A 25,789-nucleotide genomic window follows, 5' to 3' on the forward strand; every position below is an offset into this window, starting at 1 on the left:
AGATGGGGTTTCTCCATGTTTGTCATGCTGGTCTCAAACTCCTGACCTCAGGTGATCCACCCACCTTGGCCTCCCGAAGTGTGGGATTACAGGTGTGAGCTACTGTGTGAGGCCACAATTTGTTTTAGTTAGACAATACAGAACTCCTAGACTGACTTTCATGTACAAAGCTTTTTTTTTTTTTTTCCCCCTTCCAGAAAATCTAAACTGTAAGCATCTTGAGACCATAAACAGTGAATAAATCATTTATATTCACTATAGTATCTAATAAAGTGACCTCAGGCCAAGGAAATAACTTCATGTCAGGATATGCTGAACTTTATTTTTTTATAACTATTCATAAAATTATTTTTTACAGTAGTCTTCTCTCCCCTAAGATGTTAAAATTTATGTACGTTTAATTACATAAACTAGCAGTTAAAAATAAAATGATAACCCTAATGTGTAGTTTGTTATACATGTAATCCTAAAATAGATATTGCTGCTATAATCATTATCTGCAGATAATGATAAAGTTTAGATCTACTCAATGGATTTAGTTTAAAAGCCAAATGTATTTCCACAAATGAGGTACAGGATTCACAAAGTACTAAGTACAGCTAGGTAAAGAAATTTTAGTCTCAGCAAAAGTTTTTTTAATGACCAGTAGAATTCTACTTGGAATTTCTAGGGTCAGTTTAACCCAGTTCCTTTGGGATCAGCATGTAACATGCATTTTCAAAGACCTTAGGGAATGAAGCTGTATTATGAGATTCTTGGGGTTGCAGGACTCTAATTGGCTCCAATCTGGTCCCTATAGGTGACAGAAATAGACCTATTCTGAGAGGAGTTCAACTGAATTCAGCCATGCTCCTCAGGGGCCTAAGAAAAAATGACCCGAATGCTATTGGTTCCCTATATGCCCACAGCAGACCCTCTCAAAGAAACCAGTGACAGAGAGATCCTTATCCAAATATAAGAAATTAATAAACAGTATAAATTGAATCACTGTTCAAAATACTACATTCAGTAACATTTAAACTTCAAAGGAGCTGCAAGGTGAGAATTACTCTTCATTCCTTTTCATTCCATCCTCCTCCCCATGCTTAAATCTCTCCAACTGGTAGGAATTGCCTGATGAAAAGGAAGATTATTATAGGAGATAATTTGGTTAGGAAAAATATTAACAATTTTTCTACAATTTTTGAAGCAGTTATATAAAAACATATTTGCAATAAGCCATAGAAGTATCTAGATTTAAAAAAAAAAAAAAAAAAAACAGCATTTGCTGGTACAGGTAAAGCTGGGACTCCCAATTGTATGCTTACAGAGCTAGAGAACTGATGAACATTCTAGGAGTTTATTTGCATGAACTGACAATTTTGTTTGTTTTGCAATGTGGCTACAGACAGACAGGACAGTGCATGGATGCCCAGGAGGGAGTAAAACAATAAACAAGATGGATGACATGCTACATACACTTTTCTTGTCTGCAGGAATATCTGAGGTTCCAGGGGATAGGTGATTTAAGAACTGATGCTACAGAAGCTGTTTTCACAAAATACTTTAAGACTCTAAACACAATGATGTTTTAAAATTCAGATATGGTCAGGTATGGCATGGATTTGAACAGGGGTCATTTTTTCCATTGCTGCCTGCACCTCAGTTTTGGTATTTGGGAATCAGTCACTTTGGAAGCACTAGAGGACAAGAACTTTCCATAGGCAGTGTTTTTGTTGCGCTGTTGCGCTTTCCACTGAGGGCATTAGCAATGGTGAGAAAGCAGTAGGGCAAAAACTCATTTGACCTCTCTTTCAGCTCATGTGCTTCCCAGAAATATTTGGTGGAGGAATTTACAGAGAATTCAGGGTCATAGAAAAGGCAAATGAAGGGTGAACTGTCCGAAGAACTACAATTATTACTATCAACCTAACTTCATTTTTAGTCATCAGTTCATCTATTCATTTGTTCAACAAATATCAATTGAAAGACTATTATTTGTCAAGCACTGTGGCTACAGGGCTAAACAAAACATGAATACATATTTTAGTAGAGGAGAGAGGAATGAGAAAGTTAAAAATATAAATAAGATAATTATAGATTGCATTCTATATAAAGAAAATAAATACAGTATTATAATAGAGATTAATCATTCGGGGATAGAGGTAAAAAAAAAAAAAAAGTTTGCAAGTAGAGAGTGGCCAAGAACATAAGAGGTGGAGAAATTTTCATTTTACTTATTCTGAAGAGTAGAGGCTAAAGAACCTCTTTCTCTCCTACCTGCCTCCTTCTCTATCCAAAACACAATAGCAATCAAGATAACTCATTTTCAATCTAAAAGAAATAAGACTAGACATAATGCCTATAAATTCCAAGGTTATTTTTCAAATCTGGTTAAAAAATATCTTGAAAACACTACATTGGAAAAAGTCCTCTATCTTCTGTGATGTTCGGCCCTAGACTCTTGGAAGCTCTCAGGACCACTTCAGTGATGCACTGTTTCATTCTTTCTTGGCTATGAATCCCACAGACTTGGACTGGTTTCTACTTTTCCTGTCTTTTGCCTCTCTATCCTCTGTAAAAGTTCTGTTCTTGGACATTTTGACTGCAAAGTGAGATAGCCTTTCTAACTTGCTTTTCCATGATGCCAGTAAAGTCAGGCAGAAAACGCCTTTATTTTTCAGGTTACTACTAATTACTGTGGAAAAACACATGAGCATTGTAAAAATGATTAACAAGAACAAGTTCCACAGCGTGGAGTTATGGAATATTAACTGTGCTGGTCTTCAGTTGCAGATCCTGCCTGTCTCCGAAATGATCATTTTAGTGGCAATAACTTTCTACCTTGGGTTTTTATACTTAGAGGTAACCCTTACCATGCTTCTTTCTTAATTCTAATTCTGCCCTTATGATGAAATCAAGGTAGAACACTGTATTTAATGTCTTGGTGTCTCCAGCATTCATTCATTCATTCATCCATTCATTCACTCACCCAATATTTATTTGGTATTTCATTTTATGCCAAAGACTGTGCCACACATTGGAAATACAAAGATGCCTAAGATGTAAGAGATAGTTTCTGATCTATAAAAGGACAAAAGGTAGGAGGTAATTATAAAGTAGATAATTACATCATATGATAAACTTCATGAGACAGATAAGTTCAGATTTCTAAGGGGCAAAGAAGAGAATAACCTAACCTAGATAATGATAGTCAAGAAATTATAACAAGAAGAGTTAAGGTTGCACTGAACTGTTTGAGCTGTCTTGAAGAATGGGATTAACTGCTGGGATGAGTTCAGGTAGGGTGAAATTGGAAGTAGGGTGAAATAGGTAACAAAAAAATACCAGTTGATGATGGCAGTGGTGGCCCTTCTATAGTGGCCACTGGCATGATGCCAGCTGCAGTGGGAGGGGTACATCTGGGGCTCCAAATAGCCGGGAATAGGTGAAGTCCCACTCCCTTCCGACTTGACAAGGCAGAAGTCTTGCACTCCCTGGGAGCAGCTGTGGCCACCAAGCCATGGCTGGGGACCCAGGCATCCCTGTGCTCTTGGGAGCTGGAGGCAGGCAGGAGCCTCACCTTCCTAGATGCAGCTGCAGCCACCCAAGTCACACTGCGGACACTGGCATCTGTGCACTCTTGGGGGCCTAGAAAGGCCCCTCTGTGCCTGCAGGCTCAGAAATGCCTGCTCCCACAGCTTGGCTTCCCTCCGTTCCTGGTGCCTATTCTGATCTTGGAGCAAAGTTGAGGCCAAGCCTGCGCACTGTTGGAACCCAGCTGGGTGTGTCTTCGCTCAGGGCAGCACTGACATGCCAGCCCCCTGCCACCTCAGCCCCCCTGGACTTTGGGTATCAACAAGCACAGGAGGGAGGCAAAGTGGGGGCTGAGGGCAGCTCAGCACTGGCTTGCAGCCACCCGTTGGCACAAGCAGCCTGGGCATCATGAACAGCTTCAGGAGACAGACAGACTCCTGGATAGAAAGGGATGGGTTCCAGGTGAAATCCCACCTTCAAGCTGGGGAAGGCCTAAAGCTTGGGTGCCAGGCTGTCAGACCCAAGGACCAGAAAGGGAAATTATGGTGCTTTTTCCATGCCCGCCTGTGGCTGCCCATGAACCAATCAGGAGGCACTTCCTCCCATCCAAAGCCCATAAAAACCCTGGACTCAGCTAGACTCAAAGAGATGATGGGACAACCTGCTTGTGTAGAAGAGTCTCCTCTCTGAAGAGAGCTGAGCAGACATCGGAAGTACTAGCTGCAGAGAGCAGTTACCCACTTCAGGGTATCCTCTCTGCTAAGAGCTGGACACTCATCAGGATACTCTGGCTGCAGAGAGGAGCTACCTACTGCGGGTTTCCTCTGAGGGGTTCTATTACTCAATAAAACTCCTCTTCACCTTGCTCACCCTCCATTTGTCCACATACCTCATTCTTCCTGGACACAGGACAAAAACTCAGACCTGCTGAATGGTCGGGCTAAAAGAGCTGTAACACAAACAGGGCTAAAACACACCCCTTCCCCACCATGTTGCAGGCAACAAGAAGGAGAGAAGAGAGAGGGAGGGAGGAGCTATGGCCCTTCAGGGAGCCCAGACCTAGGAGTTCCCTGAGCCAGGGCTGTGACCTCAGCCAGCATGACTGGCTGTGTGCAGTGGCTAAGCCCCATGCTTGCTCACTCATATGCCCCTTGTTTCTCCACACCGGGCTCACCCTTGGCAGGTGTGAGATTCAGGCCAGCAGAGCAAGCCAAGAGCAGCCTGCCAGGACAAGTGGATGGAATGAGCCCACCAGGCTCCAGTAAAAACTTGGGCAAAGGCACCACCAGCCACAGAGGTTTCTGGCTGGTGAAGTGACACCCAAGGATCCTGTAATATTTGTATGTCCTGGAAGTAAGGGACACCATGGCACCATGACCTATGTAGTTGGAAACAAGTGAGGGTAGAAAAGCACAAAGCACATTTTTCTTTTTCTTTTTTTTTTTTTTTGAGGCGGAGTCTCGCTCTGTCGCCCGGACTGGAGTGCAGTGGCCAGATCTCAGCTCACTGCAAGCTCCGCCTCCTGGGTTTACGCCATTCTCCTGCCTCAGCCTCCCGAGTAGCTGGGACTACAGGCGCCTGCCACCTCGCCCGGCTAGTCTTTTTTGTATTTTTAGTAGAGACGGGGTTTCACCGTGTTAGCCAGGATGGTCTCGATCTCCTGACCTCGTGATCCGCCCGTCTCGGCCTCCCAAAGTGCTGGGATTACAGGCTTGAGCCACCGCGCCCGGCCGCACATTTTTCTTAAAACTTTCAAAATTACTTACTGGTTTTTGAGTAAGAGAATGATTTGGCTAGTTTGCATTTAAGAGATAGGGTAAAGAAAACAGTTGAAGACAGAGGTTACAGCCACAAACTATTAGATTCTACTGCAAGTAATCTAGAAAAGCCATGACAAAACAGTAGCCTTGTGGAAAGACAAGAGGGAAGATTTGAGAGCAATTAAGGAACTAGAACCTTACTGTACTTGGAAGATGGATGCTAAAACTAGTGGAAGAAAAGAGAGGGATTGAGAATGAGACAGATATTTGACCTGAAAGGCTTGCTGAAACCATTTATTTATTGAGATAAGTTTTAGGTAAAAGAAGATAACATGTTTAGTTTGGAATAAGTTCCAATTTGGAGTAAGCTATAAATACCAGTAGCTTTGTTAATAAACATTTGCATGCAAGGTTTCAGAGCTCCTTAAAAAAGTCTCTTTAATATTTTAATGTTCGATTTTCAAATTTTTCCAGCTTAAGTGTTACCCCTTCCAATATGCCTCTGGCCCTACCCAATAATGATGCATTGGACCAACCTCTTCACACACAAACCCTGATTTTGTCTTTTTACTAGAAAGGAAAATGCAGTTCACAAAAAGACTGCACTCCCAAGATCTCATCCTAGATTCCATTATAAATTCAAAGTATCAAAAATTCACAACTATTCATTAAATCTTTCTATTATAAGAAAAAACACTAAGCACCACATTAAAACACACACACACACACACACACACACACACACACACACAAGCAATGGGCTAAAACATAATAAAGTTTAAAATAAGCTGTCTCTGTATGAAACAGAATGCACATGAAACAGGAGAGGAATAAACTCATTTCAAGTGACATTCTAGTAAATTCTTCAGTTGAATGGTAGTCCTCTGGATATTAATTATGTTAATATGCTTTCTACTTTATGCAAATATTACTTAAACTCTTTTGCATTTAGCGAAAGATTTTAAGTAACGTTTGCATAAGGTAGAAAGTATAAATTATATAGGAAACATAAAATAAAAATATGTCCCTTTACCTACTTAGTAGATAAAAATACTCTAGGAAGGAATTATGTATTATCTACACTCCTTCCATTTTTTGCATTTTGTTTCCTTCTTTAATGTGGCATACTTTAATTCCTAAAAAAAAAAAAATTATAATAATTTAGAGTAATTGAGGAGTAAGAGAAAAGTGATTCATTAGTTCTCTATTTTCCAGAAATTATAAACTTTGTTGGTGGGGGTTGTACCTAATTGTTTATAATTGTTCTTCACATCCATTTGACATGCTTGAATGAAAAAAATGGTAAAAAAAAATCCAATTATTACTAAATAGATTTTATATGAGTAATAGTTTGCTGTTAGCTACAATTAAAAAAAAATCAGGAACTACTTAACATCAAAAAAGAAAAGAGCAGAAATCATGCCAGCATACTTAAAAAATAAAAATTGTACTTTAAAAAATAAAAGTTCAATTTAAAATATTAGTTTACTCAAAATGCAAATATATCAATATAAAAATTTATATATAAATTACTGAAAGAACATAGTAAAAATACTAAAAAATGAAGTAAATTGTTTTTACCTAGAAGCATGATAAATCAGAAGCAAATTCTGTCAAATGTTAGTCATTGAGAACATCAATCTGTACAATGACTCTGCTGTCAACTTCAGGTTTTGAGACTTAATCATTTCAGGAGCAAGAAAGCCATAAGTCATATTTTACCCAAGAGACACTTGGGTACACATATTCAAGCTGTTACCCTCATAAATTTCTTGACAGTTTGCCTGAAGGTCAATTGGCAATGAAATAATAAAAAAATTAATTTTTGAACAGATTATGTGAAGAAAGATTTAAAGAAATATTTAGTCATTTGGTTTATATATAACTGGGGAATTTGCAATAGCTACAAAACTAGTAAACACATAATAGTCCTGAAGTATACTTAATATGTAAGTACATGATGTGGAACGTGGAAGTGCTAAATAACATCAGAACATCTGACCCAGGTCATTTTTTTTCTAAAAGTGTTCATTTAAATTTTTTTATATAAAAAGAAGCATAGTTCATTAATGTGTAATCCCTACACAGATTTTATTACATCATGCATTATATTTTTTTCAGACTGTGGCAAAATTATGGTTGATTACAAAACAGGCCACAAATGCTTCCCCTCTCTGTATCTTCCTCTTTTAACATTTTCCTTTTACCTTTACTTTGAGGCTTAAACATGTGATCTGCTGTGTATGCCAGTCTGCCCTGGCTGCCGTAACAAAATACAGTGGTGGCTTCAACAATGGAAATTTGTTTTATTACACTTCCGGAGGCTGCAAGTCTGATATCTGAGTGCCACATGGTCAGGTGAGGTTGAGGGCTCTTTTGCTGTGTGCTCACTTAGCCTTCCTCTGTCCAAGAAAACAGTGAGAGAGATCAAGTTCTCTGTTGCCTCATAAGGACACTGATTTCATCAGACCAAGATGCTACCATCACGACTTAATTACCTCCCAAAGGCACCATCTCCAAATTCAATTACACTGGGTATTCTGGGAGTATACAAAGACTCAGCCCATAACACTATGACCAGTGAATAAGACAATAAGAAGTATGAAAATATGAAATAAGTAGATATTTGAAACCGTTTGTGCATTTGAGCCTGTCCTCTCTTGCTAGATCTTAAGGATGTCTTGGGACCCTTGTCATCACCATGCTATCTGCTGAATAATGACTGGCATACAGCCTTGTTCCATCATTGCCCTTGTTGACCCAGACTCGCTTAGTTATGGGTAAGATGATCTGAGAGCTGAGGATCAGACCTACCACTTTATGAGACAACTGTAACTGAGTCTTAGCATTTTAGGAGTCCTAAACCCTCTAGCATGTTTGAATTTGATCTATCTTCTGTCCCATTGGATCCACTGTGATCTCGGATATCAGAATATCACATGAGTAACAGCATTCCCAAATGTACTCCTATCTCTGTAGCATGACTTCTATCTTGACTGTTGGTTTTCACTCCAGTTCCCAAAGGACTGAAATCGTTGCCTAAATTTTAGCCCTTTTTATTGGAACACAGATCTCCTGCCTTATTTCTGCCAAGCTGTTCCTCGTTTCTGCACCTTCTTCCCAGCACCTCTTACTTTAGAGAGGTGATAACACTGTAGAGAATTTTGACTTAACCTAAACAGGCCTACTACCTATACATATAACATTGGTGGGCTGACAAAAAATACCAGCACAGTTCAGATTTCCTCTGCTTTCCCCACCTGACTGGCCCTTTCAAATATCAACACTAGTTCATGTGTAATCTAAGCTCTTTGGACCCAGTGATATGGATTACCTGTCACCTTAAACAGTTCTATCAACAAAGTTTTGCAAGAAGAAGAAAGCCTCTTTCTATCATTTAATTCACAAATATTTATCAAACGACTCCTATGTGGCAGAAGTCCAGTGTGCTAGCACTACGGGTATAAAGAGGAAACAAGATATAGTCTATGCCTTCATAGAGTATATAATCCTTTTAGAAATAATAACAAGGAAAAAAAATATAATACTCTATGGCAGCTTTTCTAGAATATAACACTCTATGGCAGCTTTTCAGCTAGAATTATCTGAATCCCTAAAAATGGAAAATTGTCTTAGGGGCTGTTTTCTTAGTTCTTCTGATATTACATAAATATTATGCAACATAATGCAAAAGAGAAAAGTTAACACATAAAATGGATAAATCAGGTGTAAGGCCTAGGTCATTAGGGAATAATTTTCTCATCAAAATCTAGTTGGGAAAAACTGCTCTAAGGTAATAACTATTGTATAAGGCAGCATAACTAAACCAGACTGAGATCATAAAAATATTTTGGTTGGTTGAGCCTTGAATGATAAGCATGATTTCATCAAGTGACAAGGAAAGAGTAAAAAAAATCCAAAAGAATATTTGCAAAAATTCTTCTCAAGAGAGATGAGGATATCCTTGGAGAACTAACAGATAAACAAATGCCCCCTTACAGTTAGATAACCAATGATGTTCCAACAAGTAGCACAGCAAAGATCAATAGAAACTTAAGACATCTGAAGAACTGATACACAGAATTAAACATGCAGTGCCATCTTTATAAACCTGTTTCAATAGTAAGTTCAGTGTTATGGGTAAGAAATGAATATTGCAATATTTTATTCATCTTTATTAATGTCCTTTGGGTTATATGAGACAGTTTTTCATTCCTTCTATAATGTTAGGCTGCACAAAAGAGAAGAAAGTGTACTAATTAAATGCTCAGGTAAATATTTTATTGCTAACAAAAATTACTAGAGATTACTTGTGGACCAAAAAAACCCAAAAAAACAAAAAAAACATATTCTCTGACAACTTGTCTAATCTATAAGTAACACAGTGTCCTACCTTACTGAGCTAGGGCTTAATTTTGTTCAACATCATGGGAGTCTCAATTTCAGCACTTATTCTTTCTTATGACATATTCTTACTAGTATATTTTAGAATCAACTTCAAGAAATAACTGAATCTGTTTGCCAATTATTGTCAAAAACAACAGCTCAATATTTATTATACCAAAACCAATTCATCAATTTCAGCAAATGTTCTTCTACACTCAGATATAAAAGGCTCAAAGTTTTCTTCAAAAGGTTAGCTTCATTATACATGGAAATATTATGTGGCAAAATCATTCTGACATGTTTAATATACTGCTCAAAATTATAAATTTCATAAGAACCTTGTAAGTTATTTTATCATAGAAGTGATGGAAATAAGACTTTAGCCTACAAAATATCCTGAGTCAAAGTCAACTCTTTTATGCTTTAGAGTGCAGAATTCTATGGCTTTGTTAAAGCTCGGGTCAAGCAGCTGACTAGATCCAAAACTGCATTTGAATTAAAGTCCTTGGACTACTATAAAGTACACTTACAGAACTATCTTGATAGAGAGATGGCACAGCCTTCCATCCAGGTAAGAACACAAATAAGCTCTTTGATTATTATATAAGAATGTCATGTTTGCAACCCACACAATTAGAATTCAATGCATATCTGATTGCAATAGGCAATACAGAACTGCGATGCACTTTATATTTGATAATTTGCTATCCACTTTTAGTCCAAAGTCAGCCAAAGAAGCAACATGTTGCTGTAAATTCACATATGAATGTAACCTCTCTGCTGCAAGCACATGATGATAAAAAAATCTGAAAAGCAAAAAACAAATTAAATATCTAACCTAAATGGTGATAATAATAACAATATCAACAAGAAGAAGCATCTCCATTGCCCAGAAACAGAGGGAAAACACAGCATGCTTTTCCAACACAACATTGGAAAACACAACATAGAGCCTGCTGGAATACGGGACTGCAAGTAGTCAACGAAGTAGAAGTTCATGCTCTGCATGGTAGAGGGGGCTCTAAGTACTCCACACAAGATGGGAGATAAGAAAGTCTGTCTCACTGATACAGGCCAGGTGCTGGTCTGGCCTGCTGTCCATACCTTTAAACCTCCTGCATGGAGGAATAAAAAAATAAAATCATTGCTCATCAACATCTGAGAATATATGAAATTATGAACCTGTCAGCATGGCTTTGGTGTGTATTTAAATCAGAAGTAGTAATACTATCCCAAATGTTTTGGAATGAAATTACCTAAGTCCTATAATAAAAATCAATTTATCTTTACTATTTTTTTCAACAAAGTACACACACATAGTTATAAAATGTAATGATTTAGAATAGGAAAAATAGGTTACTTTTGGCATTATAATATGAAATACAAATAATTTTAGTGATTAAAGATTTAGTCTTATTTTCAGAATGTCAATATTAAAAAAGTTTTTAATTTTCCTTACTAGCCAAGACTTGGCACACTATATAATGTACATTATTTTAAATAATTATGATTAATAAATCTTTCAGCCAGTAGGATTAAGAACCACAATTGATAGTTTCATAAAAACATGTAAAAATTATCTTCCCATCTAATACAATACAGAATCTCTGCTTAGCCTTAACTTGGAATACTTCAAAAATAAAATATTTTTACATTAGCCAGCATATATAAAGTTTCTCATTGTTATTCCAATATACTTAGAGCATGAAATCACATGACACTAAAGGAAAAAAAAATCACCTCTATAATCTAAACTACAATTAACATGAATACGATTTGTATCATTTTTAAAGTTACCTGAATAGAGAGAGAACCCCCGTTTGACACTTTTCTCCCGGCTCAGGGCTAAGAACAGAGGCAACTGATCATTAACTTTTAGCCACAAGCAAACTTACACACATATCTCCAGAGACTCTGCTTTGCCCTTCCCTCTCTCTTCTCTCAAATCGGGGAAAGTTAGTTCTTTCTCTTTTTCAAGAACCTGCTTTGACATGCACAATTAGTTGATACTTTTCAGAGTCTAAAGTAAGCTTGGCTTAAATTATATCATGGGTCAAAGAAGGTGGCCAAGTCTGGCAATGTGAACTGCTAAATTTAACCTTCTCATGTGTTGTATTGATGTAGCCACATTTTCAAGCACATTTTCCATCATGTGATTTAATATGCATAAAGCATATTGCAAAAATGCTGTACTATATAAATTAATAGTTGAGTGACTCTTCACTGAGTCTGAGACTAGGTAACTTTGTAAGTTACGAACAATAATAAAGGAGCCAGGGTCAAAGTGTTGCATCTCTTGTTGGCCAATCAGTTTAATCTGTTTCCTGATCACACATAACACTCCCTACATGGTCAGCCATTCTATAAATGCATGTTCTCTGTCCCAAAGAGTCCCCAGCCCCATGTGAGGGTAAATCTGGTGATAGATCATTAGTACCATCTCTGTGTTTGAAGAAATTACAAGAACCTTTGGAAAAATGCAGTGCTGTGATTTATTAAATGCTTCTCATATTCTAGGTAACCATTTTGCCAAATAATTTATACCTATTACCCCATTCTCTAAATGATACATGATAGACATTATGATAAATATTTTCCTATGGGGACACTGAAGCTCAGAGTTTTGATTAATTATTTCATATAGCTGTGAAATATTGGGTCCTGGATTCCGACTCTAGATTGTCTAGATTTGAGGCCCATGTTCCTCTCTATCAAACAGCATGCCAGACTCCCTCTATCAGTGGACGAGAAATATCTGATTTCCTTTGTGAAAGATGCAATTATTTAGATCTAAGCACTAAGCAGTTGCCACTTGTAAAATATGCTTCCCAAAGATTTGGGAAGGCTGCATTTCTAAATGTGTGTAATTATTAAATAATAATAACCAGGTAATAACATAAATAACTTCTAGAAATTTTATCTAATTTATTTAACCAAATAAACTAAATGCTTTTACAAAATATGTGGTATGTTTCTATCATTTCTACTGAAAACTTAAGCTTAAAAACTAAAATGAAATAAAAGCATAAAGAAATTTTACCTAGTACAAAATTAGACATAAACTGAGATTCTAACACAGTGAACAAATTGTACTATGGATTTCACAATTATATAGTACATCTGACAATCAAAAGCAGTCTATATATGTACTGAGAACTCTTCAAATGCTTCTTTGTCCCAATGAAACAAGGTGCATAGTGGCTAGTGAGTGTTCAATACATTTATTTGGGGTAAAATTACTAAAATGTAATATAAGTGATTAACCAACGAATAACTTCATTTTGTACCCTGTACGTATACCTCAAAGTAGTTTCTTTTTTAAAAAGGGTAAAAGAATAAAATTTCAATAATATTGTTTGCTTTCTCAACTACTTTTTTATATTGATAATATGACAAGACTCAATTTTATGTACAGAAATTATCATCAACATTATTCAGTTAATATGTTATTTATTACATCAAGAATAATAATTTTAAAAGGCTCTCATGTGTATAGTTAATTGTTCTAGTTAGTATTATTACAAAATATTCTAAAGTTAAATAAGAAGAGAAATACAAAGATATACATTTGATATGTAAACATTATGTTATCAAGAAAATAGTTTGATAAGATTTATAAAGAACAAAATTGACAGGAGTTTGAAAAACATATTTTGTACTTATTTTGTATTATTTTGCTTACTATCATTACAATATAAAATCCTCAAAAAATACTATCCACTGATAAAAACCAGGGTCTGTTAAGTCTAGTGTGCATGTTCGAAAAGTTTAAAGAGTTCAAATTATAAATTACATATTTTCTTTCTAAATGTAGAATTCATCTTTCTTCACATAAGATATTTCTTCTACCATATTACTTTAACATGTTAAATAAACATTTTAAGCAAATATATCAAAAATTAAAATTCACCTAAAGCAGCAAATTATGGGTTAATGTTTGCTGGTGTAAAACAAATAGCAAATAGAACGAACTGACTTTAACATTAACTTTAGTCACCTTTGTAATCACAGTAACACCTTCAACAATTTGACTCACCTTTTTTTATCAGAACATAACTTAAAGCACAGAGAAATCATGTTACTAAAGTTGGGCAACTAAATTCTGTGAGATGTGAGATAAACACAGACAGTGTGGTTTCTACATACACCTTTGAGAAAAGAAAAGCCAAATGCAAAACAGACCTGTTCACCAAGAGCCCTGGGGAGAGAATGGCTGAAGGTGACTAACTTTTGCCAAGGTTATAAATTCTCAAAAGTAACTCCAAAAATAGGATCATGCGAGATTTTTTTTTTTTAATTTCCGGTTTCCAAAATTCTTCAATAATATGAGGACAGGAGAGAGAGGAAATTCAGATAGTCTTAGGAGAAAACCTTGATAAATAGCCTGTGTGCCCTCGGAACAGGTTATTAATTCTGTGTTTAAAACATGACAATAAGTTCTTGGCAATAGATTTATTTATAATATTATTCCCAAGTTTCACGAAGCATTTTACACATTTCCCTTGTGAGATTATGATGTTTTTTGCATTGTAACTAAGGAGTAAAACTGAATTAATGTGCAATATCCAAGTTTTTCATCTGAATAAAAAGTGCAAGAAATTCTAAAGAACAGAAAGCTCACATATATATTGTGAATGGAAAACAGCAGTAAATTAATCAGAAAACACAAAAACCAAAGGTCTCACAAACATAATGGAAATAATATAACACATTTCTTTTCTCATCTGGATACAATATTTTTTTTCTATTATTTTCCTGGAAACAGTATCATAATCCTAACTTTCACTGAGTAGTACTAACAGTGATTCTATTTTCTAAATTCTAGAATTACAATGAAGCTAAAAGTTAGTTTACAGCAGAAGAAAACAATCCACATTAATTATCTCTCAGAGTTATAATGTAAAAAGAAATCATTTTTAACCTTGATAAGCACAAGAGAAAGATGCCATCAGTCAAATTTGCTTTCACAGAATAACTCCTTTAAAGTTTTAATACATCCTAGAAAAATCTAATTGGGGGAGGGTGGTCCTAAATATGCATGTATTCTACCACCTTAATGGATTCCCCCTTCTTGCTGACAACAGGAGATCACTAATGGAAAATAATTATTGGAAAGGTGATTTGAGTACATGGTACATTTAAGACCCTTACTTTCTTAGCTATTATCCATTCAATAGAAGATACTACTGTATTTAGCCAATAGAGGAAACAAGTTCAGAGAGACAGTGCTTTAAAAATATCCTTCTAGCTCAGGACCTTGGGTTCCACTTAGCTCCCCACCATCACTCTCAGCTTGCACTGTGGTCCCACAGCTTTCTATTAAATGCACTAACATTCTGCCACTCAGCTCAAAGTCTCAGAGTCAGCAAAAATGTCTCCTCTTCTCTAAAATGAAACCAAAGTTGCCAATCCTTGTAAATTCTACTTGGAGAAGAAGTTAAATCTATCTTCCTTCCCTAATTCCCACAGGCACTAACAAATTTAGTAGCCTTCCAAGTGTTATCCCAGCCTTCAAACTCTCTACTCAAAACCCCAAATCTTTGCCTAAATTGTACATCTAACACAAATGCAGACAACAACATGCTCCTACTCAAAACTGGTCAATATCCCCTCCCCTTCCCAACATCCACATACCACAAGCATCTTCCACCCACCCAACCACCCAACCACTTCTCCTCCACGTAGGAATGCCAGAGAATATGTTATAAAACATAATATGATTGGGTGTGTAGTTTCCATCTATTGCTATTGCCAATTATACTAGAATAGGTATCTTAGTATGCTTTGACTTTTTACTGCCATTTGTAAAATAAGAAGTCATTATTTCTCCTGGTTTTAAAAACACTACAAAGGCATTAGTCATTAACCAGATATAAATAAATGAAGTTTAAGGCAACATTAAATCTACTGTCTCAGTCACATCTCATAGGGTATGAGATCTTTCCACACCTCGAAACAAATTTACATCTTAAATAAAACTTAAGGTAACCTTTTGTTGTTATTTTAGGATTTTTATCATAGTTTATTTTATTGTATTTTTCAATTTTGTGACAGGGTCTCACTCTCTCACGCAGGATGGAGTGCAGTGGCAATCAAAGCTCACTGCAGCCTTGAACTCCTGGCCTCAAACTAGCCTGCTTCAGCCTTCTCAGTAGGTGGGACTACAGATACATGCCACTACCTCTGGATAATTTTTCAAAATTTTTTGTAGAGACAAGGTCTGGCTATGTTGTCCAGACTGGGATTTTAAGCTATTTTAAATAACAGTATAAAACCTCCATATGATGATGTCAGAATACAACAATTTAAAAAGCAATATAAAATTACATGGCAAAGACAGTTTATAGAAGCCATAACCATGCCCTAGAAGTTAAAGTCCCATGGCTTCAATGCTTTTATTACCCTCTGGGTTCCCCACGGGGACTAGACTTTCTTGGTGTTCTCCTCAGCAGCAGATGGAGGCCATGGACCTCTTTTGCCCTGGACTGGCACTGTGACAGACCTCAGCCGGTTCACTAAACTTCATTCCCCCGGGAAGCACCAGTTATTACTACTACGATGCAGCATAAAATTCTTTTAAAAAAAGATGTTTTAAAAAAATATCTAAAGAATTCTTTTTAAAAAAGGATTATTTAAAGGGCTCTTAAGAAAAAAGAAGAAGCAAAAGCAAAAACAAAAACCACAAAATAAAACAACGACAAGAAAGCAGCTTGATTCAGTATTAGAAGAGTTGGGTAAAACCTATACTCTACTTCTCATCTTGAACAAATTATCTAACCTCTCTAACCCCCAGGCTTCTCACCTACATACTGGCCTCATATTTCCTAATGCAGACACTACTGTTAAAATAACACTTCAATCCACTCCACACTTGATAGCTGAATTTTCAAGAAAAAATTAAGCAAGCTTGATGCAGCAATATTCTGGGCTCTCCCTTTTCCAGATATGCCTTCCTACAGAGGAGACAGATTCTGATCTGGTCTACACTGTATGATAATTTTACTAGAGCAGGTTCTTCCCATACAAGGGAAAGCCTAAGTTTTCATGATAAGTTCAAATGAGAAAACCCATTTGACCATATATCCAAGCAATATTCTCCAGTTCAGCATCAATTTTAAGAATTAAAGAGATGAATCAAAGGGACTAGCTGAATATATTTTTTCCTTGTGTTTAATTAAATAACTAATTTAACCAACATACAGTGAGTAGCTAGCCACAAAACCCATTATATTATGTACAGGAGGGATGCTGGGATAAATAAGGCAGCTTTTCTTTTCTCAGATAGTCACTCGCTGTAATAATAGACATTGGAGGCTACAAAAGGTGGGAAGCTAGGAGGAGGATGAGGGTTGAGAAATTACCTGTTGGATACAATGTTCACCACTTGAGTTATGGGCACACTAAAAGCCCAGATTTTACCACTGCACAATATATGCATGTAAGAAATATGCACTCATACCTGCTAAATAAATTAAGAACATTTATTAAATATTCACTTTCCCATGGTGGGAGGCTATATATGTGTGTGTGAGTGTGTGTGTGTGTCTGTTTGTGTGTGCATATTTTAAAACCAGAATTGTCAAAGCTAAAAGAGTTATAAAGTAGTATTAGCAATGTCATATATTATAAAATCTTGCATAATTTAATTGATCACCACATACATTCACATAAGCTAAAGGTATGAGCCAAAATAATAAAACTACCTACTCTAGGCATCTGCTGTCACATCATAAAGCTGTTAAGTAATGTTAAGATTTTAATTATCAAGACAGTATCACAGAAATGTTTCCCTGTATCTAAAACCATTTATACTCATTTTAACCATATTTTTATAGACACATTACCACATTTGACTGATTATTTCAGAAACTCTCAATTCATTATTTCTGAACCATGTTATGAATGAAGAAGACTGAACATTTAAAAACTTTCCTAAGTTTAAGATACTGCCAAATATGTAAATCTGGCCAACTCAACATGAAAGAAAAAGCCTAATTATTTGATTGTTAGCATTTATACCAACCCACACAATCCATAGTCTATGTAAAAGAAATGAGGACACAGTGAGAGGCTTACTGGAATATTAGGGAGGATATATTAACAGCCGGGCATGCTCAGTTTACCTCTATACTGATTTATTGATGCAATTTCAAGGTAGAAAGGCACAGAAAGGCACAGAAGGCATGGCAAGGTATTTGGCACATAATTCACTTGAAACCTTCCACTAACTCATGGCAGTGATTTTTTTGGTCAAATAGTTCCTATTTTTCTCTGCTACCCTTCTGTTAACTGCGGGATTCAAGTGAAAACACAGGGAAGAAACAGTGATATCCTTTGTAGCTTCCGTGTTCAAACAGCTCTCCAAGGCTACCCAAAGATGCACCTATTTCCACATAGTTGAGTGCCTTGGGGAAAGCCCCTCCTAATTTTCTGAGATTTTTAGCTTTATCCAGCTAAATGAGATGCCAATTAGTTAAGTGTGGGAGTAGTAAGACTGTAAAATGAAAATCGAAGGAATTGATTGAAAAGCACCACAAAGATACCACACATATTTGAGGAAAAAGAGAAATCTCATTTTACTAAAACATACCATGTGATTATTGATATCTGTTTCTTAACCACAGACTCAACAGGCCTGTGATTATAGTTTTTAACTATCCAATTTAAAGGGATTCCATGTATTTCAGGTGTCTGTATAAGGAATGTATTTTGTTTTGTTTTTCCTCGTACTAGAGAAAACCTAGGGTGTCAAAAGACAGGCACAGACAAACTGTTTTGTAAGAGCAATGCACGTTTTAAAACTGCATAAGAAATCATGGCATGCTGCAACTGGCTTTTGTGTGTGGGTAGCGACAAAGAGTAAACAGGTCTTACCACCCTGCCTAACTAGACTGCTAGAATCTTTGCTACTTCAGGGATCATTGGTTCTTCCCCACTATGCTGGAAACATCTTGAACAGACATTATTTGTTTATTGGCATTAGGAGGTATGTAACACATGTTGGTTGAATTAATTAATATATTGTCCTTTGGGATATAGCCACTGTGGTGAAGGCCTAAAAGACTGATCAAATATATGCTCCCACCAGGCCTAAAGCAGACCCACCACCACTGTCAAACACAGAGAATGAGGCACTGACCAAAGTAGTCATTTCTATGTATCCCCTTAAGAGACTCCTCTCTCAACAATGTCTTTGAAAACTCCATTCAGATTAGGTTTTTCTCACTTGTGAAATATTTTTAATCTAGGATCTCTTATTACAGGGTGCTGCATACTTTCCCTACTACCAAGATATTCACATGCTGAAGCAGTAACATCAAAACTAACCTAAAGACTCACAATTATAAAACAGCTAAGACAGAACAATAAGTAAAGTCAATGAAATGAATTATTATAGAATATACAAATTTGCTTCATTTACATATCTATGATGATGAAAACAAAGAAGAAGTATTTCAAAGCATGAAAGGTTTTAAAAAGTTAAGTAAAATTACAAATTACAAAATTCACATAATTATACTAAAATGCCTCTACCACAAAGGCGCTCATCCCAAAGTTTTGGATACTTTCCTATCTATATCTGAATAAAGAAAAGGAATCTAGAAAATACAGTATTTGAGGAATAATTTAGTAATAATAATAGCTACCACTTAATTAGTCCCTACAATATGCCAAGTATTAATATTATTTTAAGCACTTAACACAAACTAATAGTTAATTCTCACAACAGCCCTATAAAGAACTTGTATTGTCCTCATTTTACAGATGAAAAAACTGATGTTCAAAAAGATTATAATTAGTAAGCATCAGAGGCAGCATTTGAACCCAAACGCGCCAAGGTCTGTATTTTGTACTCCTCATAAGAACAGGCAGGGGTAAGCTGATTCTCTTAGCAAACTATGTATCCAAAAGGAACCACATGACATATTACAACCTAGCCCTATGATCGTACTTAACGTGGAACCAAAAACTCAATCAAAGCACCAAATACCCCTGCAAGTAACCTAATAACCTCTTGGCATAAACCACTGTTTCGACTCTGAGGCTCTCCATAATTTCACAGTGTTGAGCTGTATTCTTTTTCCGTTGCTGCTGTAACAAACAACCACAAATACAATGGCTTAAAGCAGCACAAATTTATTATCTTACAATTTCGGAGGTCAGAAGTCTGAAATGGGTCTCACTGGACTAAAATCAAGGTGTGAGTGGAAGGTTTAGGACAGAATCTGTTTCCTTGCTTTTCCATGCTCTGAAAGCCACCACTGGCATTCGTTGGCTTCTGGCTGCATTCCTACCTCAACAAACCGTCAAGGTTGGACTGAGAATCTTTCATGCTGCCTTCTCTCTTTCATTTGTAAGGATCCTGGTGATTACACTGGGCCCATGCACATAATCAGGGATAATTTCAAAGTCACCTGATTAGCAACCTTAATTCCATCTGCAACCTTAATTCTCCCCTTACTATGTAACATAATATTCTGAAGTGGCAGAGTTTAAGATGTGGGGGTCCATTCTTCTGTTTACTACATAGATATACCAAGATTTGTTCATGAACTTGAGGTAGAAGACAGAGTACATGATACAACAGAGGTAGAGGACAGAGTGCATGATACAACAGAGGTAGAAGACAGAATACAGCCATACAGTTGGTCTAGGAATTGTTCACAACAAACAGGTAATATAACTTCGTAAATTTATCATATTTCTCTTATAAACTAGTTAAAATATGTAGCAATCCAATGCAAAAATAGAAATTTGACCAGTTGAATAAAGTTGCTTACATTTATTTGAAGGAGTATAGACTAGTTATAAGAACAGTCGAGAGAAAATGGTATAGACTGGTTATAAGAACATTGAATTTTAAGTCCCTTACAAGTTATGCAGTCTTCAGCAAGACACAATGCTGAGCATCAGTTATCAGTTTTCTCATCTGCACAGTGAAGATTAAAATTCCTGACCTGCTTTAAACCAAGATTGTATGAAGGATTAAATTATATTGAATCATGAGTGTGAAAACTTCGTGAATGATAAGCCCTTTGCAGACAAAATATGAATGTAAAAAACCCCAATATGATCATTTTTGTTCAAAACGTAGTTTTTTAAAAAGTGCCAATGATAAAGGTAAATAACTAAAAGTATATATCTCTAGCTTTCTCGTTAATTTTAAAACCAGAATTCATGTTAGTAATAAAAATAGAATATAATTCTATTATTATTATTGAAACTTTATCATTTACTACTTTTATAATCATTTTAATGAAGGAAGTTTATATTTAGCTTCTTTTTATATACAGAGAAACTGAGACTTAGTCTCCTGACCAAGATCACACAGTATATTGGATCATGAAAACACTAGAAGCTAAAAGTACCAAGTTTAAGGTATGTCCTATTTTAGAAAATGAACTAAAACAGTAGTCATGTCAATATTACCATTCACAGTAAGATTTACTAATTGCATAAACAGCATGACTTACAACAGCTAGATGGAAGAAAGCATCATTACACACCAAGGATACTCACAGAGTAGCTCTGTTGGCACCAAGAGTCCTAGAGTCTTTGGTTCCCCAGATCACCTTGTTTCAGGCTTCACATGAAAGCATCACATCTTAAGATTGACTCCTAGAAGAATCAAAGAATATGGTAACCATCTAAATATTTTTATGCATGTTTAGAAAAATGGAAAATATATCCAACATCATATCTGAAAGACTTAATAACATATAGCTTTCTATTGCACTGGTTGAAAATGCTATTTACCTTCTTTTAAAGCTCCAAGGTTTTATTTAAAGGCCCCTTTAGATATAAACAGATTATTTAGTTAAATTTGTTCACATCACCACTAGCCCTATGTTATAATTATGGCACCTGCCTTTATTTGTGCCCGCCCTTATATTTTCTGTCCCAAGTAAAATTTCTCAAGTTGTAGAGGATTTCCTGCCAAAACATCAGAGAGACTCATTTCAGTCCAGCATCTTTGGGATTTCAAACCAATAGCTTGTTTTTAACTTTTGAGTGATGTTTCCCTCTATTTTTGGTACAAAAATATATATGTGAGTGTGTGTGTGTGTGCATGCATATGTGTGTGTGTTTATAAAGTAATATCTTCAAATTTTTTACATATATATACTAAAATTCTATTTATATTAAATGTCTTAATTAAAAATTGAGCAAAATTTCAGTGAAGCATCTAAGGTTTAACAATACATCAGAAATATTATAAAAATATAACCAATGTTTCATCATCAGTTCTTGTATGTTCTTTGATGATATGAACCTTGAAACAAGTTTTTCACTTCTCTGTCCAACCTCTTTACTTGAAAACAAAGGATATACTAGTATTTACCCCAAAAATTTGACTACTGAATTAAGCTAGTTAACATTTGTAAAATACCAATACATACAGTGTTTGGCAATGAAATGATAACAACATGAATAATAATTGCTATTATTGTTATTAATAACAATTGTTGAATGAATAATTGTTATTGATTGTAATAGTTATTAATAGTTAATTAATAACATTAACTATTAATAACGATTAACTATTAACTCTTCTCTTAAAGCTCCAAAGTTCTATTTAAAGACTCCTTTACATACAGATTATTTAGTTAAATTCATTTGCATCACCACTAACCCTATGTTATAATTATGTTACTCCATAATAGTTGATTAAAATATAATTATTAATAATGACACTAATAATATTAATATTGCTACTTAATACAGTAAACATTAGAATATATAGATGAATAAACATTAGATCCCTGCTGATTCTTTATTTTAAAAATAAGATATTTAAGTTTACAAATTCTTATATTTATCTTATTATTAAACCAATATAATCAACTTTGAGATGTAATCAAGAAAAATCAGATTGTTCTACAGTAGCATAGTGCAGTGCAAAGGTTTTAAAAGTATAAAAAATATCACATGAGCAAGGCCAAAGAAAACAGAACAGAAATAGTCTGAGGTCATTTTGATAGCACTTGTAATGTTACGTGATTTAACCAGAGAACCTTGACATTGTAGTTTAAGGGAGTTTTCTTTCTCTTTTTTATTTCTCAACTAAAAATTTGTTTTAACAACATGACTTTAGAAATTCCCTGGTTTTTCTCTACAACATTAGAATATTACAGTTAATTTTAGTTTACAGTATTCTGTTCTGCAAATACAGGGCAGTAAAAGTTTCGTCTTAAAGAGTGACTTTATTCTTTTAAAACAGGAGCAAACTTTAAAAGTTATGTTTGAGGGCTGATATGTAAATCATGTCTACCAAATAAAGATTTTTAAAAAAGAAAGGTAGTTGAAATGAAATAAAATGTTTTCTATTTGTTTTGGCATGCCATTCCATATTCCAAGTAACTTTTACCTTGTACAAAAGTTAGAATACCTGACCTTCTGAAGCATGCATGTGTAAATCACAGATAAGTTCCACAAAGACTTTTACTTCTATTAAAAGGCAACTTTTGCATAATTTAATATAAAATCAATAGCAAAAGTATAAGCTATATTTACTTTTCTAGAAAGGTTCATAAACTAAGAGAAATTCCTTGATCTGTTTTACTGAAAATAAAATTAACACAAATAAGAAGGAACAGGAAAGAAGAAAAAAAAAAAGGAATCTCTAGGCCTTTCGAAGGCTAGGTTAATGTCTAATTTCTCATCCAATTATCAGGTAGGAAATAACGTGGTATTTTTAATTCTGTAATTTCAAAGATCATTATTTAGGTGATTTAAATGGCCATACTTTTTAGAAAGGGCCAGCAGCTATTTCAATACTGCTATTTTAATAGAATACCCTGGGTGTCATAAAGTTCCATGTCTGGCGCAACTCATAATTAATTGACTTAAGAATTTTAGTTACAACCAAAATGCATTACCCAGGGTTCATGATCTCTTCCAACTCATGAAACAAATTTTAATCAAGACAGAAATGAAATATATTTTTGCAAAGGTGCTTATTCAAAGGGCTAGGAATGTATTATGTAATAGGGGAAATATATTACTCATGTTTACACCTGGTTGATTATTATCTACAGAATAATAAAAGTGAAAAATTATGTCAGCTGACATATGTAATTTTATTAATTTATTTCACAAAATAAATAAATGTCCTTCTAAAACAAGAGATCGTTTTAGAAACCACAGTAAATCTAAAAGGAATATTTAAAATTATGTAAACCCACACTCAAATTTTCAGAAAATCACCAAATAATCTATTCTCTTAGGAGAGAGAGTTTCTCCCTTTAACTTAACAGCACCATCCCATCCAATCATGTTTATAAATTCTCATTAGGGCTGAAAAAAAGTTCCTTGAATAAAATATTTATTAATACCTCAAGCTTAGTTCTTGCCTTATGATAGTAGTTGGCGTTAGTAATAAAGCCAAAATAACTGTGAAACCATCTACTATCTTCTTTTAAATCTTTTTGCTTTTCCTTTCCTTAAGTGCAGAAAGCATGTTTGTTTTGGAAGCAACTGGCAAACACTACAAAAGGAGAACTTAAAGTGAATGATTAATGATCAAGGAAAAAATGTAAAATCACATCAGCTGATAAGTGGCTGACTAACTCAAGGTTGAAGAATGTGAGGGCATTGTGGCAAAGCTGAAGAGTAACATTTCTTTGGCTGGTAAATGACAGGCATGAGACACCGCATCACACTCTTAGATGTCCAAAAGCAAATCCATTGTTTTAAGTTTACATAACCAGCAAAGGTGATCTTTGAAAGTCACTGAAGACAGATTCTAAAAAGCCATGTTGCAAACAACTACATGTACATAACTGTAAACACTATTTACAGCTACAGTATATAGCTGTTTTCATGGTTGACATAAGAAATTCTATGGTACTTCTTAATAAGTAGTGTAACTTAAAATCTCTAAGCAAAGGTAATACAGTTCCATGAATAGAATCTAAGGAAATGGCCTACATCATCATATACTGAAAATGAGTAAGAGAAACACTAGGACAATAAGCTTTGATCTCAGAACTTTAACAAAATTACTGAGTTCACTAATCTTGTTCTCATTTCTTTGTTATAGAGACATTAACAGCCTACCCTTTTCCTAATTGAGGAAGTCAAAGATGAAAGAAAAATCAATAAACATTGAAAAAAATATAATTTGTTTAGTGGTGTACTGAAAATTAACCATGAAGAGGTGCAAAGCCAAGATATACTGCAAAGGCAAATCATACTGAGCTTGTCTTGGAATGTTGCCATGCTCAGTTTATCATCTTACTTTGAGGGAAGCATGGGTGGTTGTGAGGGGGCTCTGCATGGGAGTAAGAGAGAAGCATAAATAGTAGCTTCTTTTAGCTACCATCTCCCCATAGCAAAATTTACATTTATCTTTCATTCTATAAAGCAAATACTACACTAGAGCTTTTAGCAATTTTATTTTTACATACAATTAAGATGGACAAATATGATGTGGTGTTCTTAAGCATGTGCCTCAAAGGCCTACAACTAGAGGAAGTATAACTGGCCAAGAGCTCAAGCTGCTGAGCTCTGAAATCCATTGCTGAATTTGCATGGAGTCCACATTTCCCACAGGCACCTCCCAACCCACGCCTGAGCACAGCAGGGATACCAAAGCAGACCCATTCCTGGGACATATGGGACTCCTCTGCTGATCAAATTTGTCGAGGAGACTTCCAGATGCCCTTGCCTGGCAACTGTAGTTATTCAATCATTATCTTTGGGGAAAATAAGACATTGTTTGAGTTGTTAAAGACATTGTTTTGGTGTTTATGTTGCTGCATAAACACCAAAAATTATCCAGTGGGAAACTCAGTTTTAAGATAATTTTCAACTTCCTAATGTGGTCCCAGGATGCTGAACTATAGTGATAGATTAGAACTACAGAGAGATAGATTTTTGTTCAGTATAAGTATGACCTCATAGTCAAAGATATCTAAAAGTAAAATGGGCATTCTAATCCTCTTAATCATTCTTTGATAATGGTAACATCCCCATTTTACAGAAGAGGAAAGGCTCGGCTTGGAGAAGCCAAGTTCTCAGGGGTATACAGCTTTGGGGACAGAGACAATATTCCAACTTTGATCTTGCTCACCGTTTCCACAATACCAGTTAGAAGAAATACCTTTCATGAAAAGATACCAAAT

General features: G+C 35.4%; 1 protein-coding gene across 2 annotated transcripts in view; it reads right to left on the reverse strand.

Moving 5' to 3' along the window:
• Positions 1-25,789, reverse strand: part of SLC16A7 (solute carrier family 16 (monocarboxylate transporter), member 7) — a 168,688-nt gene that overhangs the window by 85,523 nt on the left and 57,376 nt on the right. For both annotated transcript variants that reach the window (XM_011925971.1, XM_011925972.1), the window contains exon 2: positions 21,183-21,281. The gene's annotated coding sequence lies outside the window, so the exon portion shown is untranslated. The remainder of the gene's footprint in view (positions 1-21,182; positions 21,282-25,789) is intronic.

This window comes from Colobus angolensis, unplaced genomic scaffold (genome assembly GCF_000951035.1).
Source record: "Colobus angolensis palliatus isolate OR3802 unplaced genomic scaffold, Cang.pa_1.0 Scaffold67, whole genome shotgun sequence".
NCBI classification, from domain to species: Eukaryota; Metazoa; Chordata; class Mammalia; order Primates; family Cercopithecidae; genus Colobus; species Colobus angolensis.